Source organism: Tiliqua scincoides, chromosome 4 (genome assembly GCF_035046505.1).
Source record: "Tiliqua scincoides isolate rTilSci1 chromosome 4, rTilSci1.hap2, whole genome shotgun sequence".
In the NCBI taxonomy this organism is placed as follows: Eukaryota; Metazoa; Chordata; class Lepidosauria; order Squamata; family Scincidae; genus Tiliqua; species Tiliqua scincoides.
In genome coordinates this window covers 111,959,923-111,971,200 of record NC_089824.1, presented here as the reverse complement: position 1 = coordinate 111,971,200, position 11,278 = coordinate 111,959,923, and the positions used below count along the sequence as shown (strand labels likewise).

The 11,278-nt window shown below is 49.0% G+C and overlaps 1 pseudogene; it reads right to left on the bottom strand.

Annotated features, from left to right (window-relative positions):
- Positions 1-9,986: 9,986 nt before the first annotated feature.
- LOC136650136 (5S ribosomal RNA) lies at positions 9,987-10,099 on the bottom strand (annotated as a pseudogene).
- Between the last annotated feature and the right edge of the window lie 1,179 nt (positions 10,100-11,278).

The window sequence follows — 11,278 nt, the reverse complement described above, 5'->3', positions numbered from 1 at the left end:
TTATACGAGTGCTAGTGAGGGTTGTGTGTGTGTGTTTCGATTATTTGTGGGTCCTTTAGGGCACAATCCTAACCACCCCCCAACTTGCAGGATGAAGCACATGTTCCATTGGCACAGCTATGCCAGTGCTGGAAAGTGGGTTAGGATTTGGACCTTAATCTCCTCTTCTCTAACAATGTCTTAGTTAGACACTTCTCTTTGTCTGACCCTGTTCTTGAAAGAAACATGCAATTTCACTACAATGTATAGAAAAACAGCTCCAGCCTTAACAAACTGCTGCTCCAGCCTTAACATGCCTGCATGACTGACAATTTCAGACCCAAAAGATAATGGTTCTGGTCTTGCCCAAATGCAGAAGCAGTGGAGGATGCTGAAAGAATGGCAGCATCCCAATGGAAGAGGCCAGCATGAGAACAAGCAGGATATGAAGAATGGGCAAGATCAGGGGGTGGTGTAACTGGTCAGCCACTGTCTTTCTATTCACCTGGCCAAACTGCTCCTTGCACCCAGTGGCAGAGGTGAGGTCTGATGTGCCATGGGGGTCCCAAGCAGGGCTTTGCCCCAGGGTCCCCAACACCTGGCATCAGCCCCAGACTAGGGTCCAGTGGAGAACAGAGAAAGGCTAATCCCTGTTGAGAGGCGATTTGCTCAGTCAACCAATGGCAGCACCATCAAACCAAGACATTAAAGACATACATAGTAAGTGTCTGATAATTAAGAACACAAGAACAGTCCTGCCAAAGTAGATCATGTAGTCCAGCAACTCAGTGAGGAAGCACCTACTTGGCATATAGAATATCCCAGGTTGAATCCTTGGCTTCTCCAGGTAAGGCCAAGAAAGACCACTGTCAGAAACCTTGAACAGCTACTGCCAGTGAAGATGCCTACAAGTGGTGCATGGAAGCAGCTGCCTTCTCCAATATTTTGCCCCCTCCCAGCACCCAGTAGCAAGAGGCATACTATTCCTGTGCCATCAGTAACTTGTGCTGGCACTTGCTATCTGACAGTACAAGAGTACCTTTCTTCTCCACTGCTTCTGCTTTGAGGAATGCTAGATCACTGGCAAGAAGACTCTGGCAGAAGACAACACCCACCTCAGCCTTGTCCCCCCAATAAGAAACCCCACTATTGTTAACAGAGGCCTGTGCCAGGTTAATATGCAGCTAGACATTAGCACTATCACAAAACATCGCAGAGGGATTTTTAAGCGCTGTCCTGTTTTGCTGTTTATTAAATGACTATATAAATCCCCCAGGAGCATATTTTACAGGCTCAGTTATTCTGAAGAGATTAGATGCAGTCTCCAATTTTCTTTACACAGTCCACAGAATTTTGTTCAGCAACTGGGGAAAAAAAAGTTGGAAGCAAAAAAAAAATTATTACACAATTATAACAGGCCTTTGGATCTTCGGGAGAGTGATTGTGCAAACAACCTATGTGCCTTAGGTATGCAAACACATTTACAGTGAACAAAAGTTACCATTTGTATACCACTTTCAGAGTGTGCAAAGCTCTTCATGTGTGTTATCTAGTTGTCACAACTCTGAAAAGTGCGCGTTATTATCTGTATGTTGTAGCTGGAGAGCTGAGACTGAGAAGTTTTGGTAAAGAACACCTCGGGAGTTGATGCTAGAGACAAGATTCAAACCACAGAACAGGCTCAAACAGCTAGCAGAGCTCCTCCCATCTCAATGTCCCTCCTGTTAAATCTCTAACCATCTCTCATGGTTGCCTCATACCTGGGAAGGGCTGGGGCAAGGTTGCCCTATCCCAGTGCAGCTTCTGGGGGGATGAGCAATACTCTCCTGACTACATTTCTCCCACTTTCAGCAGGTATGATGTTCAGTTCTGTCCATAAGGACCACAGCCAGTGGTTTTATCTTTCCTCTCAGCTCTTGTGTTTTCTCTGTCTCTCTCATGAAGCAACTTCTGAACCTGAAGTACCCAATTTGCAAATATCTGCTCATGATAAACACGCAAGTGCATAAGCGCATGTGCTCACACACATACATATCTCTTTAATATCTTCATCAATGTCATGGATGAGGGGATACAAGGGGGCCTCATCAAATTTGTGGATGACACCAAGCTGGGAGGAGTAGCAAACACAACAGAAGACAATAGAAGCCTTCAGTAAGACCTAGACAAAATGGAATACTGGGCTGAAATGAATCTCCCTCAAGTTCAACAGGGACAAATGCAAAGTTCTGCACTTAGGCAAAAATAACTAAAGATGCAGGAATAAAACGGGAGATACCTGGCTTGGCAGCACAACAGGGATCTTGGAGTTACAGTGGATCACAGGATGAACGTGTCAGCAGCTGCAAAGAAGGCGAATGCAATTTGAGCCTGCATTAGTAGAACCTTCAGAGTTATAAGAAGTTGTGATTCCACTTTACTCTGCACTGGCTAGACTTGGAGAACTGTGTCCAGTTTTGGTCACCTCACTTTAAGAAAGATGCAGCCAAATTGGAGCGGGTTCAGAGGAGAGCGACGGGGATGATACGAGAACTGGAGGACAGATTCCTTTCTATGAGGAATGATTGAGGGAACTTGGTATGTTCAGCCTGGAAAAGAGAAGGCTGACAGCGCTCTTCAAATACCTGAAGGACTGTCACATGAAAGGAGGGACACGTTTTTTCTAACTGCCTCTGAAAGTAGAACTAGAACTAACAGGTACAAACTGCAAAAGAGATTCTGATTGGACATCAGGAAAAAATTCCTGATGGTAAGGGTGGATTGACAGTGGAACAGATTGCGGAGGGAGATGGTGGATTCTCCCTCACTGGAGATCTTCAAGCAAAGGCTCAGCAAGCACCTGTAGGAGATGCACCACCCTGAGCTCTTTGGAGGGAGGGCAGTACAAAAAAATGTGAAAATAAATAAATAAATTTCCTTCTACAGGCAGGGGGTTGGACTAGATGACCTGTTAGGGCCATTCCAACTCTATGATTCTATGATATCAAATTTCAGCGAAGTTTGCTGGTGAAGCAAGGGCTCCCATAGGGTAGACATGAAGCAATCAGTGCTACATTTGTTAAGAGCTCCTGCAGATGTCAGCAAAAGTCTTGCAGTCTTGAGATAAATGGGTCTTGTCACAAAATTGAGTGACTTGGACATATTGTTCCATTTGGCCTTCTGCCTGGCTAGGAGATAGAAGGTGAAGCAGACAAGCTGCTATTGATGCATTCGAGCTAAGAGTTGCCAGTGCCATGCCACTCAAAGCAGTTGAGGATCACAAGTCTTTTTGTATCCAACAGCAGTCAACTGACACGTTGATGGAAAATTCACAAGGCGGTGCTGTGAAGTCATTGATATTGTTAATCTTGCCCTCCACTACCTCTTACGAAAACTTGCTTTGTAAATACCACCTTCCTCTCCTCCTGCAGAATTGTTAGCCAGGAGCTGGAACTCTGCTGTGATGGCTACCTAACAGCTAGAGTGATGCGATCCCCAGGATCATGCCGCTCAGGAGGGCTGCAGGAACTGGGATGCATTCACCAGTCCCTTCAGCAGCTATCCTGGGATGTGGGGATCCCTGCGTGAGCATCTGCAGGGCTCCCCAGCCTGCAGAAAGTGAAAGTGGTGTGACTGCACTCTACTTCCGCAAAACCGAAGTGGAGTGCGACCGCTCCACTTTCACTTCTAATGAGCTGGGAAGCCCTGCAGACGCTCGTGCAGGGCTCCCCGCACCCCCAACAGGCTGCTGCAGGGACTAGTGAGTGCATTCAGTTCCTGCAGCCCTCCTGAGCGGCATGATCCTGGGGATCGCATCACTACCTCCCTCCTGCCCCCTCCTCTTAAGGGGAAAGATGCCAGGGCTTTCAGGCTGGGGCGTCACAACGCCCCAGTCTGAAAACCACTGCCATAACGCATTGACAGTGCACATGTTTGCATGTAGATGGTCCTAGGTTGAATCCCTGGTATCTATGATTAGAAGCAGTGGCATCACTAGAGGGGTGCAGGCTGCACTGGGTGACACGCACAGGGGTGATGTGACACCACTACTTGCCAAAATTTGTAAAACCTTGGTATTTTAGAATAATACTATCATGTTATATATCAATCAATGTGTAATTTCATGTGGAATGCAATGAAACAAACCATGTTGAAATATCTCTATTCTATCAAAAGTTATATCCAAAAAAAACAGCAGGAGCGGGTTGATGGTATATCACCATGCCCACTACCTGGGACGTTGCCCAGCCAACTGCATGGGAAGAGGTCCATCATGGAGGTGACTCGCTGGCCTTCTGCACCAGGTGATGCAAACCCTAATGACACCTCTGATTAAAAGAGAGCTAGTGTTGTATAGTGGCTAGGATTCACTTTGATCAAAGCCAAAGTTATTAAATATCATTAAGGGTGCAATCCTAACCCCTTATGCCAGTGCTTTCCAGCACTGGTCTGTTTGCTTTCCAGCACTGGCATAAGGGCAATGCAGCTCTAAGGTAAGGGAACAAACATTCCCTTCCTTTGAGGAGGCCTCTGTGAGTGACACCCAACTGCAGGATGCAGCACACGTCCCATTGGCACCGCAATGCCAGTGCTGGAAAGCACTGACATAAGGGGTTAGGATTGCTCCCTAAGTGATATTGGGTCTGCTGCCTCTTGACCTCAGCTCCCCACATGCAATATGGTGATGCACTTATGTATGTACTTATAGGGCTGTAATTACTAAGATGATGAACATGATGAAGTTTGAGCACTTTAAAGAGGGTTTATTATGGATTTGAAGTAGCAGGTCTAACATCCTGGCAATCGGTTGTCAGTAGAGGATAAGAGCCCTGGGCTAGATGGACCAATGCGTCAAGGTAGCTCTCTCTGCTCCTGAATGACTCTCCTCCCGTTTGATCAACACTTGTCTGATCTGTGGTGCCATTGTGTCCTTATGCCTGGAGAGAGCACTCATTGCTGCAGCCACCCTGGGCTTTCAAATCTTCATTTCTGTGTATTGGATTCTGGATCTGAATGTAGGTTTTAATTGCTTTAATATGCCCTTTAATAATGCTGTAACATTTCAATGAATTGCACTTGATAATAGCAGCAGTAAAAGGGTATGGTGGCACTTTTGGAAGTGAATTTATCACACCCTGCTGAATACTGATGGCTCTGCAGGGAGTTTGACTGAAGTTTGAACCTGTTTCTTTCTGCAATGGTTTTTATGAAGTCATTTTGTGGAAACTTCAGAAAGCAGAGTTTTTTTTGTTGCTTAATAGCTGGGAAACAAGGATTCTCAGTGTACCTGTGGGGTATCTGCAGTCTTCGGAAGCATTGGCACTCCAGGCAATTAAAACCAGTGGGTACCATCTATTGGAAAGTTCTCCCATATCAGCGCCACTGAAGAATTGGGAACAGCAGGAAACCTCAGCCACTTGCACCTCCTTTTGGAGATTTTCCTCTTGCTTTTGGTGCCTTTGCTTCTTGGTACAATTCACCTTTGGATGCCAAAGTCCCTCCATGTCAGACAATTGAAACTATAAGAATATAAGAAGAGCCTTACTGGATTAGGTCAACAGTCCATCTAGTCAAGCTTCCTTTATTCCATAATGGCCCACCAGATGCCTCTGGGAGGACAAAAGAAAAAAAAAATCTGCATTCTGTTGCCATTCCCTTGAACTTGGCATTCAGAGATAGACTACCTAAAACTTGGAGGCTGCATATAGTCATATGGTTTGTAACTCATGATGGACTTTTCCTCCATAAATCTGTCCAATTCCCTTTTAAAGACATCTAAGCCAGATGCCATCAAAAAATCCTGTATCACAGATTAAATATGCACTGGGTAAAGAAATATTTCATGTTGTCTATTCTAACACTCCCACCAGTCGCTTTTAGTAGATGTCCCCTTGTTCCAGTGTTGTGTGAGGGAAAATATCTTACCTCTATCCATTCTATCCATCCCATGAATAATTTTATACATCTCAATCATATCTCCCCTCAGGCACCTTCTTTCTAGACCAGGGGTGTCCAAAGTTTTCGGCAGGAGGGCCACATAATCTCTCTGACACTGTGTTGGGGACCCCGGGAAAAAAAGAATTAATTTACATTTAAAATTTGAATTAATTTACATAGGTTTACATAATATACTAGAGGTGGAACTTATATGAATGAATGAAGGTCTTGCAATAGCTCAAGGCCTTTAAAAGGCCTTGCACAAAGCAAGCCTGGCCTTTCCTTTGCTGCTGCTGCTGCATCACAGACGTGAAACAACAAGCAGTGGAGGGAGCCCTCATCCCACAGCTCACACATGAGGTCAAACAGTCACCCTCATGCTGAGAGCAGTTGCGTCGGGCCATTGCGGGCTCCAGCAAGTTTCCGGAGGGCCAGAGGCTCATTGGAGACTGGGGTCTCCCTGAGGACCGCATTGGGAGTCCTTGAGGGCCCCTATTCTAGACTGAAGAGCCCCAAACATTGTAGCCTTTCCTCATAAGAAGGTGCCCCAGCCCACTAATCATTTTGGTCACTCTCTTCTGCACCTTTTCCAATTCCACTATGTCCTTTTTGAGATGTGGTGACCAGAACTGGACATTACTCCAGATATAGGCTTATAATCTGTTTATAGCATAATAGCACTGACTATTTTATTCTCAACTTCCTTTTTTATTATTCCAAGTATGGCATTTTCTTCACAGCTGCTGCATTGGATCAACATTTCCTTGAGCTGTCAACCATCATCCCAAGATCTCTCTCCTGATCCATCACAGACTGCTCAGAATCCATCAGGGGCATGGTGTGGAACAGTACAGGAGAGCCATATCCTAACACCCATCCCCTGGGCAGACAATGCTCCCTGGATGCCCGTGGACTCGGTGCCACCGACTGAGGTGGTGCAGATTCAAGGAGACCCATAGGGGCCCATGTGGTTGACAGTGGAGACAGGGGCTGACAGTGGAGAAAGCATACAGTATCTGCAGCCCGGCGCAGCCCCAGCCTGATGAGCTCAGAATATGGCCCAACTCCAGCAACTAATCCAGATGCACCCTTCCCAATAAAAGTCAAGCCCCAGGGCTTACAGTCCCTCAGATAACAGGGTGCATGGTGTGGGGTTATGTCACCCTGTCCTCTTGGGGGGGGGCTTAGGTGGTAGGGAGCACTTAGTGCACAAACACCTCACCCTGGCACTGGAAATGAGCTTGCACACACAGATGGTGACTGACCAGACTGCTAACCATATTGGTCTGCTCAGTTCCTCTGTCTTCACAGGCTTACCCTGCCAGCTGCTCCAGCCAGGTGAGTGGGGGGGGGGGGGGGCTGATCCACTGCAATCTCAGCCCACGCAGCAGCTATCCCAGTGGCTGTAAGAGGGTTGGCCAGGTTGTGCTACTGCAGCCCCCTCAGTGGGCAGCATGCTGGTGGGTCTGCAGCCTGCCCCCCCCAGCCAGGCCCCAACTGTTTGCCGTCTATCAAAAACCCCAGCTGGGCAACTGGGGCAGGGGGCAAGTTGGGCTGTGAGCATGTGCCTCCCATTCCCCATCAGGGCTGGCCAAGATTGCCAGACTAAGCCCAATGGCCCCAATGGGACCTGCCTGTGAGGAAGGCCTGTGGAGAACTACAGGTGGGCAGAGTGCTGCTACAGCCTCCCTCCTCCCTGAGGGCTGCTGCCCCAGCAGGAAGGATGCTGCCAGGCCAAGGGCCCCCATGCCCAGACAGAGCTGCTTCTGTGGCTCCCCAGGCTGTCCCGGCTTCAGGCCTCTCAGCCTTTCTCTTTCCACTGTAGGCTGCTTCCCACTGGGAATGATACTGCCAGGCTGGAGACCACTGGGGCTGGTCCCTGTGGATGCCAGGGCCATTCCATTTGCATAAGCATGCCACTCACAGTGCCCACAACCACACAGTCCCACCCGGAATAACGAAACTGATACAGCCCAACAAGCTCTGCCCCATGCCTGTCCACCCCAATATCAGCCCCATGGTGGTCAATGGGGCCCATGGGGGCATCTGCAGGGCTGGGGTGTTCATGGACCCCTGGGTGTGGGGGGCAGCTCTACCTGCCAGAGCAGCGCCCTGGCTGAGGAGGGCCCTTGGCTATTGTGACGGGGGGCACCGGACGTATGTTGTGGCAGGCCCTATCAGTCACTGTTGGTGTGGGGCCAACACCAGTCTCACCACCAGGGCCATCGGAGCATGTGGCCTCCCCCCAGGCAGGCCCAAGTGGCATGGGCACAGCTGCCACACATCCCCTCTCCACCCTCAGATATGGACATGGGCTGCAGGGCAGCACCGTGCAGGTGGGCAAGGGTGGTTCCAGGGCATGCAGGGCCTGACCCCTCCTGTCCCATTCCTGGTCTGCAGATGGGGCATGTGGAGGCCCCTGCCCTCATTGAGATTGACTGACCATGGCTGCTGGACAGCCCTGTCACCCAGGCTGGAGAGGACCCTGTCGCCAAGGCAGGAGGGGCCTCTGTCGCCCAGGCTGAGGAAGACCCTGGCACCCAGGATCCTGACAATGGGGCACCACAAGGGTGCTGCTGCTGCTGCTCCCTTGGGGAGTGTGCGGTCCATCCCTGGGCCCAGGTGCCCCAACCATAAGAAGAGCCCTGCTAGATCAGGCCAAAGGCCCATCTAGTCCAGCTTCCTGTATCCTGTGGTCCACCAAATGTTGCAGGGAACACACAACAGACACAGTCTGTGTCCTGGTGCCCTCCCCTGCATCTCACAATCAGAGGCAGTCTACCTCTAAAGCCAGGAAGCACATACCTACCATGGTTTATAACCCATGATGGACTTTTCCTCCAGAAATTTGTCCAATCCCCTTTTAAAGGCAACTAGGCAAGAGGTCATCACTACTTCCTGTGGCAAGGAGTTTCACAGACTAATTACACTCTGGGTAAAGAAATATTTTCTTTTGTTTGTTCTAACTCTCCCAACACTCAACTCTAGTAGATGTCTTTTCTGGAAGAGCCCCATATGCTGTCACCTTTCCTCATAACGGAGGTGCCCCAGCCCAGTAATCATTTTGGTTGCTCTCTTTTGCACCTTTTCCATTTCCACTATGTCCTTTTTGAGATGTGGCGACCTGAACTGGACGCAATACACCAGGTGTGGCCTTACCATTGATTTGTACAGCGGCATTATAATATTAGCCATCTTATTCTCAATACCTTTTCTAATGATCCCAAGCATAGAATTGGCCTTCTTCACTGCCGCCGCACATTGGGTTGACACTTTCATCGACCTGTCCACAAGCACCCCACGATCTCTCTCCTACTCTGTCACAGTCATCTCAGAAACCATTACCCTGTGTGTAAAGTTTTGATTCTTTGCCCCAATGTGCATGACTGTACATTTACTTACAGCCCAGCAGGTGTCCAGGAATGTGCTGGGCATGGGGGGCCAGATTGAACAGGCCTCCTGGAGAATGGACACATGGGCAGGCCCCCATGGATGCCAGCTGTGAGGGGCACATCCATGGCATGAATGGAATGGAGCTATGAGGTAGTGCTGTGCATCATGCACCAGGAGCCGGCACATGGGTGGCAGCCTGAGCATGCCTATGGGCGGCAGCAGGAGTGTGCCCTGTGGGTTTCAGTCTGAGCACATCCGCATACCCCAGCAGAGGCACCACTGGGGCTAGTGTGTGTGGCCCCCCTGATAGCAGCTCACCCCAGCACATATGGCTGTTGCCTGGGGCACCCAGCTGGGGTTTGTGGCGGGGACAGGTGGCAGACCCACTGGCTGCCCATACTGAGCTTGCAGCAGACATGGCACTGTCTCTGTGTCCACAGGCACCCCTGGTCACCCTGGTTGCCAGGGACACCCACCCTCCAGTGCCTGGTGGGTGCTGTGCAGGTTCACCCCAGGCACTGGGCTGGTGCCACACCTCTTCCCTTTGCCTCACTCCAGCTCCATGTTTGCACCAGCCAGCAGCCCCAGCCCCTTCGGATATAGGGCAACTCTCAGCACTCAATATGGCCTACACTGCATTGGCACACCTGGGCACCTTGGTTGGTTGGCAACCTTCAGTCTTGAAAGGCTATGGTATAAGCCTCCAGCACCCGGTATTCCCAGGCGGTCTCCCATCCAAGTACTAACCAGGCCTGACCCTGCTTAGCTTCCAAGATCAGACGAGACTGGGCATGTGCAGGGTAACAGTTGCTTTTAGGGTAAGTTAGCATTGGGCGCTCAGTCTCTTGAACGACATCAGTATTACTTAGCCAATTGCTGCAAGAGCGTTCATGATCCCTAACAACCTTCAACAGCCAACAACTGGGTGAGACTGCCAAGAGGCCCAGTGTGCTGCTTGCACCTGTTCATCACCTGAGGCAGCCCTCTTCACTTTAACACCTGGCCAGCTCAGCCCTGGGATAAGGACCAAGGTGTTATGTCAAGTGCTTCTCCAAAAAGGTGGGGTTTGAAGTGGAGTTTCAGGGAAGAGAGAGAGTTGGCACCATGTAACTATTCTGAGGAGTTCTGTGCCTGTACTACAGAAATAAAGGTTCAAACCACTCTGTACCATGGCCCTGATCTGGATTGGCCCCCATTGTTGTTTGACAATGAAATGAAGCCTCAGACTAGTTAATATGTGACAACACATCAATTTTAGCCTTAATTTTTTAAACAAACAGTGTTAACCACAGGGCATGATCCAGTGGTTCCCTTTGGACTCCCATTGGTTTCAATAGGAGAGATTTTCCTGCTCAGTTTTTTAATTGACATTAATGGGGCTCAAAAGTGCTTCAGTGTGGTTGCATTGTGCTCTGTATCTGTGAAGAAAGCCTTATACCTCAGTGTGCTTTTAGGAGTTGCGGAAAATAAATGGATGTTTGTAGTTTTCTGTTTTATTGACTTTGTATATTCTAATACATTCAGCCATTACCTCATCCTCTCTCACTCTCTCCTCTCCAGCTGCTGATCTTTTCTAGGCCCCTCTCTTTTGAATGCTTCCATTTGGCATCGCTCACTTTGGCTCTGTATCTCCGCATGAGCAGACCAAGTTTCCCTGAAGCCCTCCCTTCCGCTCCCTTCTGCTGCCGGGTGACCTTCACAAAGTTCAATTGATTGTTTGATGTCAGCCGTGAGGCCTTTTATTATTTTTGTTTTAGCTAGTCCAATGTGGATTTATTGACAGGGCTGAGACCACCCCAGGGCTTTTCCAGCAACCTGACCACAGTGTGGAGAGAAATAATTAGTTGTTGAAGTGTCAGGAACAGATGTCGAGCTGACATCTCCCGTTTGTGAGTGTCAAAGCTGGCCATTCTCTGTTTCTCCATAAATTACTGCTGCACCCCTGATGCTGTGAAGTTGTGTCATTAAGCTGGAGCTTCCCTATGCTGAA